Genomic DNA, 16,471 nt, shown 5'->3' on the forward strand with positions numbered 1-16,471 from the left:
TCTCTCTCTCTGGCTCTCTGTTAATGCATGATGATCACTGTGGTTAATGAGACAGGTCTCAGAGCATGGGGCCAAACCATATCAGAGACAGCGCTGCTAGTTGGGTGAATATAGCTGGCACCCTCATTCATCATGCATCTACAGGGTGCTGCCTGCCTCTCTCTCTCTCTCTCTCTCTCTCTCTCTCTGTCTCTCTCTCTCTCTCTCTCTCCGTTTAATGATAATTATTAAGACATAATGACAAGAGCAGTGCCTTTTTCTAAGGGACAGACAGGGCGTCAGCTACATGCTGGGATGATTATAGCTGTGACAGAGGGTTGGCATTCTGTGTTGATGCTGCAGCTGCAATGATATCCAAGAATAGATGCAAACACCTACTGCACAGTGGTGTACCTGGTGGACTCTTTGCAGCTTGAAGCTGCCTCTGCAAACAAAAAACCAAGTGCCTAAAAAAAAAAAAAAAGCCAGCCAAATGATTTTAAGAAGGAACTGAGAACTTTACTTTGAAGCAATTTCAAGACTGGTCTATTTTTTTAAACGCATTTATATTTTGCTATTTTTCACCACATATTTGTAACCATCAAAAATTGTAAATCCCTCTACTACCATATCGTAGCAAAGCCACCATGCAACATTAAAACGTTAGAGATGTAACTGACCCACATAGTGAAACTTAACAGCCATGCATAATTAGTGCTCTCTTGATTAAAATGTGTTAGCTTGGTCATACTATTACAGTATCACTTTCCCTCCTTTTATATTCACTCTATTGAACACTGATGAGTAAGAGAGAGTATCACGTTGTGGAGATCATTTACTCTCTGATGAGAACTATGTTTATCCCAGGTTTGTTGTGACTACCCCGCCACAACTGATAATCTTTAGATATCGGTCAGGTTCTTTGTTTGCTCAGGGATGTTCTCTGTACATTTGATTTGCTTTATCCTCACAGATCAGTTAGCCAGAAAGGACACCCTTCATACGGATGTTTGTATTCTGGGCTGTCTGTCAACTGCTGGTGCCAGTTTGAGTCTAAATGAGGCATTACTCTAAGAGTTAGCCTCTTGGCTGTGCTTTCACAGGGAGCCTCTTGAAGCAGCAGGGGGCTCGGCATGTTGTTTCAGCTTCGCTAAAGTTGGTGGGAGGATAAAACTCCAGCTTCCTGTGAAACTTGGACGTTGTGTGTTGTGAAAGGGTGGCATTGGTATCTGTAGTGATATTGAAAACTTTTGAACGATACCCAGCCCTAATCACAATGGTGTTGCAGAAGCTGGGTTTGAAACTGTTCCCTTCCATGGAAATAGTGCACTATATTGTGTGTTCGCCATTTTGTAGTGGTGTTTGAAATTCTCTGCGGTAAATTTCATTCACTATATAGTCCACTATAACATACCCACAATGCACTGCTAATTTGAGTGTACATATGACGTAACCTACATTTTACTCCTGTATACCACAATGCAATGCGGCCGTGTTTTCCCGGAGGAGAAGAAGAAGCAGAAATCACAGCGAAAATTAAAAAGGAAAAATGGAGCAGACTTTTATTTCTGTACAGTGTAAATGTAACATGCAACATATATATACAACATTTTTACTATTCTCCTGAGTGCTGTGTTTGTTTCAGGGACGTATTAGAAGTATTCTAGTTTTGGTTTGTTTACATGATGCTGGACGAGCCTGCCTCCGTCACACAAAAAAATGGGCGCATCTCCTGACGCAAGTCACACAACGATGTGTTTTCAGTGAGTGTCCGAAATCTCGTTTGGTCATTCTCTATATAGTTCACTATTTAATAAACACTATATAGGGAATAGTGAGTGAATGAGGGAGCGGTTTCGAACACTTTTTTCTTTTGTCAGTTCTGCTGCTGTCTACATATTCCTCCTTCCTTTGTTTTTCAGCTCGCTACATTGAACAGGGACCAACATAAAAACACAAAAAACTCAAATACATTTTTTGACTCTAAAGCCTTCCATCAATTTCTACAGCCTTCCTGCAATGCCGTTATCTATTTCAAAGCCGGCTGTGTTTATGTAAGTGCGTGCCAAGTACATTCATGCTTGCTTGCATCTGTGGACCCCGGTGTGAGCGTGGGTGCATGTCTGTAGATATGTTTCTTGTCCCAAAGATTGAAATTATGACAGTGTGACAGAATAACCTCAGGGTATAAGCAGGATGCGACTGCCACTGCCATGAACAGCACCGCAGGTATCTCTGCAATCACAGCCTCCAGTCGGCATTACGGTGGTTTGCCTTGCCACTCATCAGGGGTTTAATATTCAATTATGAGGGTCATCTAGTTCAAGCTGCGTTGGATGGCTTGTGAAACATCCCTGCTGATTGATGAGTGGGCATCTTAGCTAAGTATTACAGTATTACTCACAGTTTGCCCCTGAAGGAGAAAGAAACAAGGCAGATGGCTTGTGGGGGTGTTTTTACTGACGTGGCAGGAGTTTCTTGTAGTTTTGCTCTGATTAGTGGTAGAAACATTAACAGGAGTGCAGCAGTAGCAGCAGCTAGATCAAACTTTGAGTCAAATTAGGTGTAATTCACCAACACTGACTTTTATATTTATATGAGCATATGACTTTTGCTGAAATCATGAATCTTGTTCGCTAACCTTGTTGTTCCCTTTGAAGTAATGCAAGAACTGCATGCGTATGAACAATATGGACGGTTATATACAAAAATGAAGCATCAAGTGCGAAGATTTTGAAGGTGTTTGCAGAAGGGTACAATGACAGTGCCATCCCGCTGCCTTTTAGTTTGTTGCTGTGACAGCCTGTCAAACCGTCACATGCAGCTGAGTCCGGATAAGTGTTGGTCTTACAGTGTTGGGCTAACAAACACGCAGACAGATAAAGAGGCAGAGAGTGAGACAGGCGGTTCAGCATTTGCTTGGGAACAGTGTGGGGAGAGAAGCTTCCCCTCTGTCATTTCATGGCAGATAAGATTCTTCAGCAGTCAGGTATTTGGACCTTGCTGCTGGGTTGTGTTTTGGCTGAAAGCTGGACCAAGCTGTCAGTCAGATTAGCGCTATGAGCCATTGGTGGGAGTGCAGTCCTGTCCCTGGGGGGGACAGCCCTTAGACAGATCTGCAAATCCCCAACACTGAGCATACACACACACGCACACAGACACACACATTTGCATGCACTACCCCCACTGAAGAATGAAGGGGCAAGATCAGGCCAGGTCATGGGAGGCTCTTTTCAAATAAATTCCTCCTTCGGGAGACTGCTGCCTTCTCTGTGCCCTTCATGCACATGTGTGCATTTACCCTCGCACGCACACACACACACACACACACACACACACACACACACACACACACACACACACACACACACACACACACACACACACACACACACACACAGACATCCTGTCCCCTCTTCTAAAGACGGACAGCAAAAACACTGACAAACGGTTGGCTATCCAATGTTTATGGGTCACTGATTCTAACTGCAGTTGGTGTGTTGCTGTGTTCTATATATGTAATAATGTATAATATGTAATAATAATCTATATATGTGTTGATTTCTTTCTTGATGATTTCCCAGAGCCCAAGGTGATATCAAATTTCTTCAATTAAATAATCTAATTATTAATCAGAATTATTTTCAGTCAATCGACCAATCAGTTAATTAACTCATCATTAAAATACATATTTTTGTGTTCTCCTACCCCCATGCAATAAAATATCTTTCCATATTTTTGCAGATGTATTGACATGCATTTGATAATATATCTCCAATCTATAGACCAAATCACTGCGACGTTGTGCAAAAATCCCTTCAGATGGACAATCTGTCATGTAGACAAACTTGGTTATTTCTGTTGTCATTTTCAGCCGTACTGTTTAAAGCTATAAATTTAAACACGGTGGTCCGACCTATCTGATGTTCTTGCTGTTCTCATTTTCTGTAATGTGTTGCTTTGCTAGCGTCATCAAATCGTCATCAAAATCTCACCGCCTGGACTGACTGCTAGTCTGTGGCACAATTAATTAATCAACAAATGAATTTGAGATGGAATTGAGAGTATAGCCAATCGTTCCTCAACCGTGTTTGCTCAGCACCGTTAAATTGTATGTACGGTAGGAGTTTTATACCCGGAAGGTGTTGTTAACAAATATTGTGATTGGGTCCATAGTGGAATATTTTAGATGAAATATCTTATTTCGAAAATATTAACTTAGTATTGCATCTTTTCATATACTGTCAAAAATATCATCACGTTCCATATATTTGCCATATATGCTTTTAAGTGTAAACAAAATTCCATACATATATTTTTAGCATTAGTATACAATATATGTCAGTATTGTAATTTCACAAGGATACCTTCCTTATTATCTTGGTTTCTATTGTCTCCTACATTCACAGAACCAGCTGAATGACACGAAGTCAAGCCCCACGATGTTATCGCCCAACTCCCCCGGGCTAATTTTATTTGAGGCAGATTCCATGACGGAGGTGGCGTCCTGCATTTAGAGCAGGGACGTTGAAACACAGGGGGCAGAGATGTTGACTGATGCTATGATGCTCAGCGCAGCGCTGCTTGCAATATTCCCAAACTATCTCAGTTGTGTTTACGAGAGGAAAACGGCTACCATAAATACCCTGTGGCCTTCATGAAATGAAATGAAAAGGTTTCATTCCAAACGGCTACTGTACCTCATGATTGCTTTACTTAATTCTACACTAATGCAGCTTATCCTCTCCTATGAAAAGGCAGCGTTTTGTGGGCAAATGTCCTTTCATTGCTTTAGATTTAAATGTTCCATAGTGAGTTTCTGTATTTTTCTTCTGACAGCACACAGATTTGGAACAAACCTCCAATATTGGAATAAGCTTAATCCAATTTTTACACCCTGCTTTTCCTTAAACCTGTCTTCTTCTTGAGTTACATTTGTTTGTTAAATCATCACCTCTTTATGACATGATGTATTTAAAGGAGGGAAAAGGCTTGGACTGTTTTTTTTTTTTTTTTATCTTGACCTGCATTCATGGAGAAATGATTATAATTGTATTTTAAGCCATGTATGATACGAGTAGTCCTCTCTTCTCTGCTATGCAATGATATATAAGCACCTGATTATCACATACTGTATAGAGCTCAACAGTGTGGTTACATAAGTGAAAATCCCATTCACTTTCTCCATAAGGATTTTCCCATAATGTCTATACCATCCATGGTAGACTTACCACCATAGATATAAAACCTATAAAAAATATCTATGCTAACCACGACCTACGAGATTGTGAAACTATGGTTTATGCTCGTGTAGAAGCCAGAAGTCTTTATGAAATCAACTTTGTTTTAAAAAAAACATGTTTTATTTGCGATGTTAAAGTAGAGTACTACACTACCAACAATCCTAAGCGTTACAGCGACGTCTCTGATTGGTGGAGCTCACTGTTACCATGGTCTATCATCATTTATGTACACTGTATTGTGTCTTTGCCTTTTTTTCTATTTTCAAAATGTTTTTTTGCGCCAAATCAAATGTTTTATGGTCAGAATTCATCTCGTCGCTAGTTGGCTTAAAACTCTTGGTATAAGCATTTTCTGAAACGTCAATGGAGTGGTCACTGTTGAGCTTGTGGCTTTCTGTAGAGAGTGTTAGCAACATATTAGTTTGAGTGAGAGCTAAATGGAAGATGACCGCAACCTCTGGTTGTCCTCTGTCACAATTGTTCTACTCATAATCACAGCAGGGCAGGAGAAATCTCCTTTACTTAATTCACTGAGATAAATGACTCCTAACCTCTCTCTGTCTTTCTGACCTCTGCTGCCAAACTGCAATGTAAAGACTTCCACACACATGCATGAGCATACTCAATTCCCCTTCCTGCTTCTCTCTCTTTCTCCTCTCCTCCTCCCCTCTGCCTTTCCCACTTATTGTGTACTTGTCTTTTCTTATTCAGATTAATTTGACTCAAAACACACCCCGCCTACAAACATGATCTAAATCTTTCCTTTATAGTTTCTAATTGTCTCCCTAGCAGGCCCTATCTGTTCTCCACGCACTGCTGACAGTTTCCAGCCAGATGATCTGTTACGTGTCCACTGCTGTGTTGATAGTAATGTTAAATATTCGGTTTATAGAGAGAAGAAACAATTTGTCACAAGCATACGGTGCTAAATAAGAAGGCCACATGCATATTTTTGAGCGACCCCGTGCTAATTGCTTAACCTCATAGTCAGCCAATTCAGCTGCCAGAACAGCTGAGCGACCAATCATGCCCGTTTAACTGACACTCTTCTGAATCCCCTGAGGAGGCGGTAATCAGCATGTCTTGTAAATTTACACAAATGAATAATGGCTTGTGTCCTATGGTTTCACAGAATATTGAGCCATAGGTAAGGTGATAAACTGGGCTGTTATGTGCCATATCATTATTGTCTGTATCGTCTGAATTTAACATATTCTAATGATTATACTTGCACGATTATAGTTGCATACATGTATTTGAAGGGACTCTAATTTCCCATTCCATGTTCACCGCTTTGTAATTTCCTTCCTCATTTTTAGATGTGAAAATGCTTGGGTACTGAAGTTGTGTCATTAACATCATAAATTGTTGCTCAAAAACTGTTACACATTTCATGAATTTTAAGGCAAGAAATGATTTGCAGGACAAAAAAGCGATTATCTAAATACTGGGTTTCAATGGATTATTACCACACGTAGATTTTGTATGGGGAGCAATTTGGCATGGCGTGACTTACCGACAAAGGTATAACTTTTACTTTAGGACAAGAGAGTCTCCCCCCCCAAACCTGATGCAACATCTTTTCACAGAGAGTGCTGGAAGCTGTAGGATCATATGATCAAGTCAGATACAGTAACTTCATTAAACTCAATGGGACCCAGGGGCTGCACTCGTGAGAATAACACTATTTTAAGAATCCCCTGACCCTGGAATTAAAGAGTTGACCTGTAGATCAAAAATAAGTTACAGTAAGACAGGTGAAAAGGGTATATGGAAAAAAATACAATATTTGGTATAAACCTTTTGATCAGGGTTTAAAACTTTCAAACTCTGATTGAATGTTATAAACCAAAACCAAAGTTTATATAGAGAGGCTCTGGAGGATCGAGTGGACTCACTGCCCATCCCCAAAGATCAGGTCAGGTCAGCTGCTCCTCCTCCTCTACTGGGGTTTGTTTCTTACACACATAATAAAGACTACTAAATAAATATACTGTTGCATCATTTTCAGATCCCATGGTTAAATTCTTCAACCAATGAGAGAGGAAACCTATCTTCAGAAAACCCTACCAAAAGCAAACTCGCATAACCCGCGCAACCTAAGTATCCTGGGAAAATGCATGCTGCCCACACCCCACCACCTCATCACTACCACCCTCCGGCATTCTGCAGCTGAGTTGAGGATGTGATCTAAGATAAAAACTACTTTCATTCTTGCAGTGTTTGTGTGTTTGGTTATCAGAAAAATGCCATACACCGCTCTAAATGTTTCTGGGTGTTTGTCTTTCATATGTGCTGAAATATAAAACTATGGTGATGACAATTGTGTTTGAACGGGTTGAGATAATGAAACAGAGCCTTTATGTTAAAATTTTATCACAGCGCCGCGGCCTGTGTGACTACATAATCTCGCCCTTTACAGATTCACATTTGAGTTGAGATACCCGAGTGGATTGGTTAAAGGCTATTTTCCTTGTGATACAGTAGTCTTTGATATTCATATAGATTTTACGCATTCCTGTTCATCTCCTCTCCTGCAGGCAGTGAGATAAAAAAGGTCCTTTTATGTGCTTATAAAGGATGGTAGTGAATTTTCTGACTGGATCCAGGGTTTTACTCTGTGGACATTTTAGACAAAATATTGCATCAGCATCCGACACATTAGTGCTTCTCTGATTGCCGCATTATTCTGGTATTTAATATTAATCTTGGTATCGTTGGTGGTAATGTTGGCTGTATCCATATATATATTTCAGATTAGATAAAATAAAATGGTAGTGAATCCATATAAATCCTAAGAACAGTCACAGAATATTGGATTGGTCAGTCAGAACTGATTGACTGTCAATAATTCACTCCCTCCTTGTATTGATTTTATACTGACTCTGCTCTTATAATCCAGTAGTCACATGCTGTATGCCTGGAGCCGTTCTTTGTAATTTGCATTAACAATTTTGTTTTAGGAATATAGCCGCAACAAGTGATCGTTTTCATTATTGATAAATCTGTTGATTAATTGCCAGATTAATTGAATCATTTCATTACTTTTTTGATTCACATAAATTGACAGTGATGAAAAATTGTTCAAAATATTCAATTTACAATTATACCAAAAAACAGCAAATCCTTATATATGGGTAGCTGGAACCAGGGCATTCTGGCATTTTTACTTTAATGATAAATCAGTTATCAAATTTGTTTCCTCAATCGACTAATCACTTAATCTACTAAGTGTTTAAATACAGGAACCACGGAGCCTGTTCAACTGTGCATTGCACCTTTTGTAGAATTGACAAAGGGACAACTGTAGTGCAGAGTGGGATCCTTCCCCGTATATTTGGTTCAGTTTGTGAAGAACCCCATCTGAATTTTGAATTTTAATTGCAGTTTATTACGGGTGGTTCTCCTTTCCCTGTATCAAGCCATCAATTCTGCTGGACAGGGAGTCTCTTTAGAATGACAGCAATTGAAAGAGAAGTGGACAGCATATCCAACCTGAGTTTCTCTTGTCTTTCCCAAGGGATCTTCGAATGGAGCCAGGCATACAGTATCTGGCCCCGCTCTGCCTTGTAATTAGATCCTCACTGCTTTGCATTAAACTGCGGCCCAGAGGCAGCGTGGTCTCTCTGTCCCCTCACAGAGTACTGGTGGTACATTTCTCGCAGAATGATGAGTCTTTACTGAGCTTTTGTCTTCAAAGACATGTTCCCAGTCTTTCGCCACTGGTCATATATCTCTTTCATGCCGAGAGTTAGATGAGAAGATCGATACCACTCTTATCTCTATGGTAATTATGAAGCTATTGTCAGCAGCTGGTTAGCTTAGCTAAGCATAAAGAATGGAAACAGCTAGCTCTGTCAAATGGTAACTCATTTTGTGTGCCAGTGCTTCTAAAGCTCAATTATGTTACATCACAGTTTCATTTGTACAAAAATGTAAATGTAAAACCAACGAGTTGCAGTTTTATGGGGGGTTATCTGTTTCTTGGCTTGGAGCAGTCATTTCTTACAAGCTTTAGAGGTTCTGGTAGGTAGATTTTGTTATGTCTGGGCAGAGTCAGGCTAGCTGTGTCCCCCTGTTTCCATTCTTTATGCTAACCTAAGCGAGCAGTCTCCTGGCTGCAGCATCATATTTAGTGTTAAATATACCAAAAATGTCAAGTTATTCCATTAAGAGGATTGGCCATCTATAGTAAATCAAGCTTTGTCTGGGTAGAGAAGACACTTGAATTTTGAATTAAGCTTAAACTAATCCGTGACTGAGGAGGATTTTTTTCACAGTGACCATGTCTAGCCCTGACATTTGCCTAAATTAATTAATTGTGATAAGATAATTAACTTAAACTGCTCACCTCAAAGAGAACAGAACCTGAAAGGGCACATGGAGTGTTGATTCCATTTGCTAGGCAACGATCCAACGGCCTTAGCTTGCTAACCTTAGGTAACAATGGGAACAACACTGCTGGCGAAAAAAACAGCTGGAGAGAATATATGGCTGTTCTACTCCACAAGATGAGGAGCTCATTCCACAAGTCTCATATATAACCAAACTTAAATTGCTCAATTAATCTTGCTCCTTATTTTGTGTGTATAACCTTGTAGGGGGAGTGTGTTGCCACTACACCAGGCAACTACTATAGGTGTTCAAGTATCAAAAGACAGAATATGAAAATAACTGCTCAGCAAGAAGAATCTTTTTTTTCCCTAACACATTTCAGCACAGGGCCTTCATCAGGGTAATTTACAGAATGTGTAAAAAGCCTATACGGTATACTCTACAAGAGGCTGAATGTTTATCTGTGTTTTAAAAATACGCCATGTCTTTCTTAGGAACATATTGGTCATATGAGTTGCTTGTTACAAAAGACTTAACGGAGTTTGAAGTTTCAATTCTTAACAAGTGGAATCAACCTGATTGGATCAAAACAGATTTGCCTCCCAGTATTTGCTCCTTTTTCTAATAGATGGCAGTTGTTCGCAGCCTCCCTGGGCATATGAAATGTTGATGTAATATTTCAGAAGCATGTTTTTGCCTCAGTTTCTTGCAGTGACGGTTTGAAATATCCCTGATGATGACTTTTATTCTTGAATTAGGGTAGCTCTTTTGTGTTTACCAATCACTGCCAAAGCACAAGAGATGTAGAGATGTATTCTCTATATCTCACACAGAACTGTCCTGACAAGGGAGATGCTAATAATTAATGAATTTTTTTGAAATCTCTTTCAAGATGCTCTAGGAAACTGCACGGGGGTGGGGGGATGAAAATGGTTTATGGAAAATGGAGCTTACAGCAAAAACAAAAATTCAGCCAATTTTTTGCTAGATAATCAAGTTGTTTTAAAACAAAAAAAGATTCACCAATAAACATCTCTGTGACCCATTTTGGGTTCCAGCTTATGATTGAAGAGACACCATAAATAAGGGCTTTGTATCTAAAGAAGCCTTTCTTTAGCAGAGTCTAATTATGAGGCTGATATCAGTAATGGTAATGTCTACCTAACATGGCTAACCAGCCCCGGATTGGTTAATCCGGAACACTGGGAGAATCAGTCATGGTACTGGGTTGAAAAAAAATCATAGTTGAAATACAGTATATCATGGATGCTGTCCATAGGCTGCCTGCACTCTTTTTATTTATTTAGGTCTATTTTTATTCTTGCAGCCCACCGTTCATTTATGCAGCCCACTACAGAGTGGAGTCTGGTTAAAGGTGACTTCACTTTGAGACTTGAGAAAGCTTTGTGAAAAAGGGAAATTTGTGCTGAGAATTTTTTAAATGTGATTTAGTGTCAGAAGCAGAGCCAGTTGTGTGCAAGGGATAGCTGCTGTCAGTGTGGAAGGTACATCTAAGCTGTTGTACCACAGTATGTGAACAAGCAAACATGATCAGATTAGTTACAATATAACCACTTTCTGTGCCCATAGTGACCCATTACGCTTTTTATCATCAAAAGTAGGTTAGTAAATATACAAAGCCCATGACTGAAAGGGAAAAGAAAGTTATATAAAATATTAGACAAAGGAAAAAATAGATGATGGTGTCATTAGAAAGTGAAATACATTTATTTTATTCTTTTTGTCTTTTTATTTTATTTTATTTTATTTCAAGGTTTGGGTATGAACACTTATTTGCGCAAAAAACTAGATTCTGATATTTTTAAACATTGTGTTGTTGTAAAGATGTTAACTTTTTTAATAAATCTATTGTGAAGCAATGCTTATTTGCACTTACTGTAATTGGAAATGGTGATAGTATACAAAAATACACTGAATTACAAAGCTATAGAGAACAGTGCGCTATTGCATTATTTGAATATAGTCAAAGAGTGAAGTAGAGTGGGCCGGTCTAAGGCATGAATCTCCGGGGCTGAAAATGAGTCCCACTCTGGCCCTATGGCTAACCTACTGTATAGATGGCCATTAATAGCCACTTGTCAATTACCTTTCCATGACATATATTTCCTTATCTTTTAAGTATATATTCATGGGTGAACATAGTAATTAATGTGATGAAAATCAAGTCTATAAAGAAGTGAGAGTTTTTATACCAGGAAAGATCTGAGATAACTATAATCTCATGCGGGCCTTAAAGCGTAACTCTCGCCAAAATGCAACCTAGGGTCTTTTTGTGAATATACCCGAGTCAAACTTTCATTTAAAAGCATAATTAGGACAGAAACACCACTTTTAAGATTTACCGTATTCTCATTTTCAATACGGTAAATCAAAGTGGCGTTTCCGTCCTAATTATGCTTTTAAATCCTAGGTTGCATTTTGCCGAGAGTTACGCTTTAAACAGTAGGTGCAATTTAATTTAGCTGAAAACAGTTTTGCCATTAAAGTCATTTGAATCCTGGAGGGACTGATGAAGTAGAGTGGATCAGACACTTGAGAGTGATGCAGCCTGGAGGACAGCAGAGAGATGAAACAGATGGAGGGAGAAGCAGACGAGCAGGGACGACACTGATAGGAAGACAGAGGGGTAGTAAGGGACAGTTTGGTACACAGTATGTGATCCCATGAGCTCAATATTCTTAGCAATTACACTTCACTCACTCACAAACCCGCAAAGCTGGGGCCTTTGTACTCTAAGTAGAGGCCTGTTTCATAATGGATTTTGCAGGACATGGCCCCTGCCAGTCGGAGTATATTGAATTTCACTAGCACCAGCAACAACAGCTCCTATGTCACTGCTGTTCATTACTGCAGTACAATAGAGCAGAACGTCGCCCATGTTGTCGGTCTCTCTGCGCGATCAGGACCATGTATTTTCTTTGTACTGCTGTAGGTGACATGTTTATCTTTTTGTCTAATGCACACTGTAGTTTGCAAAAAAGTGTGTGTGTGTGTGTGTGTGTGTGTGTGTGTGTGTGTGTGTGTGTGTGTGTGTGTGTGTGTGTGTGGCATCAGAGGAAGTGTCCAAATGTAATTGGAAATACATTTCCCATGGTCCCTAGTGTAGCTAGCAATCGTTCCTCTGTCCCAGGATGTTTTATTCACCTGTACTTCTTCTGTTCCTATGAAGGTGTTTAAACAGTGAGTTTTTATTATTATTATTTTTTTAACACCAGACAAAATAGTGAAGTCAACTTTGATTCCATCATCCAGCATACATCTCGTTTATGAACGTTTTTACGTTTGCTTCTGTATTTTATGAGAGGCAGTACGAATTTATCAACTAAATGATGTCAGACTCATTACACATTTTTCTACTTTTCCATTTAAGGCAGACGGCTCTAAAATATTTAAACAACGCCCATAACTAATCAGAATAAATGATCAGTTAAATTATCATTACCACACATAGATCAAATAAGATGTAATTACTGACATACTGTAATGAGTACATTTGTGATTGATTCATAAGTTATGTTATGAATCATTTTACTAATATGTTAATTATTTGCATTACGTACTTAACCTCTTATGAGAACTGCAGATGGCTCTCCCTCTTTCAAGTCATTACAGCTGCTCTCCATATCAGTTCTCCAGTGTTTTTCTGCTCCTTGATTTGAACCTTTGTTCTTTCTATTTTTTTTTTTTTTTTTTTTACCTTTTAGTGGAAGTTTAGCATATATTGTGTACGCTTGCTCTATACTCAAGAGTTTGTTGTCCAGTAAATTGACAAAAAAAGTGTGTAGGTAAATTACAATTTAAAGAGAATAGTTACTTTTAAAATGACTTAATGTAATGTCAGATTCTGTAATGTGTTGCATGTAAAGGCTTTACATTAGAAATACTCTAGTGTCTGTGGCATAATCGCAGATGGAATCTCATGTGTATTTGTGTGTGTTTTTCCAGACACTAGATGGCACTATGGATATAGAATCCCTGGGAAATCTTAGTGCCTCGCTCACCCTCTCTCCCTCTCACTCATACACACAAAATGACAAACATGATTTTGTTGGGGTTATGTAAAGACGTTTGTTTGTTTTATAGAGGGACATTAGAATCTGTAACCATCTGTCTGTGTTTGTGTGTGTAGTGTGTGGTCAGGTGTATGTTTTTGTTTTTTTTGTTTCCAATCTAACACCTGATGTCTGTATTTGATTTATTCTGTAATGTCATGTACATAACCACATCACAGTGTTGCTGGTTTAGTTCTGTCATCACGTAATACCTTCATTGTAATGTGCTCTAGCAACAGCTACACTTGCATTAAATGTTTTAATTCAGCAGTACTAATAAGCCCTTTTGGAATTTGATGTTTTAACTGGGTATGATACTATTGTGTGTGTGTGTGTGTGTGTGTGTGTGTGTGTGTGTGTGTGTGTGTGTGTGTGTGTGTGTGTGTGTGTGTGTGTGTGTGTGTGTGTGTGTGTGTGTGTGTGTGTGTGTGTGTGTGTGTGTGTGTGTGTGTGTGTGTGATCCCTTTTAAGCAGATTGTTCCTAAGCTCAGGGCTGTGCCTCATAAACATGCAATTTGTGTCATGCACTTAATCTGCTCCATGTTTGGAATTAGCCTTCCCGTCCACAGAGAGGATGCTCTCTCCCTCTCCTCTCACCTCCACATCTCATCTCTGTTTTACTCTCCATGTATCTCTTTTCCGTCTCTCCTGTGTTTTCTTCTCTTCTTTTACATATAAATCTTACTTTCTTTCCCAGTGCTATCCTCAATCATTGCCCCCCTCTCTTTTTTCCCCCTTCTCTCCCCCATATGATTCCCCTCAGCAATAATCAATGCAATCTAGCAGGCCCTGCCGTGATTAAGCTGTAAGCATTTTGAGCTTGAAAAAAAAAGAAACACGGTGCCTGGCCAAAATGTTAACTGCATTGAAGAATCTATCAGATGAACAATTGCACTGGCTTATATGATGGAAAAAGTGCATCTTTTGTGCTAAACACTGACTCGTGGTCAGAAGCATTTGCTCAGCAAGCTTAAATATTGATAGTTAACAGGATTTGAATACATGAAAATTGCACCATCTAAAACCCACCTACAGTGTTTCTTTCAAATTTCGTACAATGTAGAGCAATTTGTTTTTCTTCACAAAGTAAAAGTGAAGCAGGCACACTAAAGGAAACATCGATTGAGTTCACGACCAGGGAAAAACCATGGTATCCTTTTGCCAAATATCCAATTGCTATTCTATTGCTTATCCTCTTGTGATGTGTGTGGGGACTGCATTCACAGAGGAAGACCCATGGCTTAGTAGCGTCGATGTAGTAGGGGTAGTGTGGTATAGTCTGCAACAACCTCCAATAACCTTATTTTGGCAGGATCTTTTTTGTTTTTGCACCCCAAGAGATCATTACGATACTGATAACTAGGGATATTCCAGTCTGATACTCCGTATCTGCATCGATCTAGCCAAACATATGGATCAGATGTCTGACACTTTGTTTAATATTAAATATGAACCATTGACAAATATACATTGAAATGTTGTGTAAACTTGTGACCTGTTGAAATAAGTAGCAACACGTGATAACAACAGTAACCACAACATCTGCCAGCTGTGCATATGTATTTTTGGTTAAAAAAGTAATAAAGCAAAGTTGCTTTTTGGGAGTGTTGGAAGCTTCAACACTACAAACTTGATAAAATATAAATATCATGCAAATGAATATGATACACTTGTTTAAGCAACAAGTATGATGAGAAATGTCCTCCAGACAGCAATAACACCTAACTGATTACAGAGAGAAATGGGAAATTTATTATGGATGACCAACCCTTTTCCGTGGTTGAAAATGTTGTGTTTGAACTCTTAATTGGACATCTCAAGCCTTTCTACGCGCTGCCAAACTAACAGGCAACGGCTGGGCCACATCTGTTCAATCTAGTCAGTGGATTCCTTTTGAAACACTTGTATGTAAAATACGTAAAATGTTGCTGAATTTAACAGCTGGCAAAAGATAGGGGCCTATACTGACTTTGTATCTTGCGCCACATGGAGGTTAACCTTTTTAGTTTGTGTTTTGTCAACTATTGCATGGACTGCCATGTATGTATTTCATTCCAGCTTTAAATATACCAGGGTTGTGTTCCACGATGCAATATAGTATAAGTAGTGATTACTAATCATGTGCTAAGTCGGATAACACCTGTGTGTTTTACCTGTGTAGTAAAACTGGGAACTGACTGTATAATATGGTGCTAAAACAGTCTCATAAGTATTTGCAACTTGTAAAACACAATGCACAAATGAATGCAGAGTGATTCATATCCGTAAATCTGTGTTGTATCTGTGCCTCTAATTTGTGACTTGTGAAACACAATGCAGAAATTAATGCAGAGTGATTTGTATCCGCAAATGCGTATCTGTGTCCGTGCATCTAATTTGTAACTCGTATTTCATCATTTGTAAATTAACTTAGTATTTTTCCATGTGAATATATTTGTAAATCTCCTTCTATATGTGTGGGTACTTTTGAGACTGGTTTTCCGCGCCGTTGTTGTCATAACACAATTTGTGTCTCAAGTGACAATCCCAGCACTCTCCAGTAGATGGCGGTATGCAACACTTATGGATGCCAACCGCTGTTAAACTACATGAAGGAGCCTTGTCAAATGTTTCAGAGACAGTTGGCAGAAACTACTTGACGTTCCTCTGGGTAAGTTGATATTATTAGGACTTTGTCATCAAATAAATTATATTTATGTTTTCATCATCATTGTTGCAGTGCATTTGCAATTTGCTTTATGTTGTTATATCGGCCGTGAGTTTGCTACATTTTGGAGCGTGCTAATGTTCACCTTCTTGTACAGCTTGAACAGCGATGCTAGCGAGCTAGTGAATATATTT

At 39.0% G+C, this 16,471-nt stretch overlaps 1 protein-coding gene across 1 annotated transcript in view; it reads left to right on the plus strand.

The window, feature by feature from the left end:
- mid2 (midline 2) overlaps window positions 1–16,471 on the plus strand; it is a 167,994-nt gene that overhangs the window by 1,535 nt on the left and 149,988 nt on the right. The gene's annotated exons all lie outside the window — the stretch shown is intronic.

Source organism: Perca fluviatilis, chromosome 10, assembly GCF_010015445.1.
Source record: "Perca fluviatilis chromosome 10, GENO_Pfluv_1.0, whole genome shotgun sequence".
NCBI lineage: Eukaryota > Metazoa > Chordata > Actinopteri > Perciformes > Percidae > Perca > Perca fluviatilis.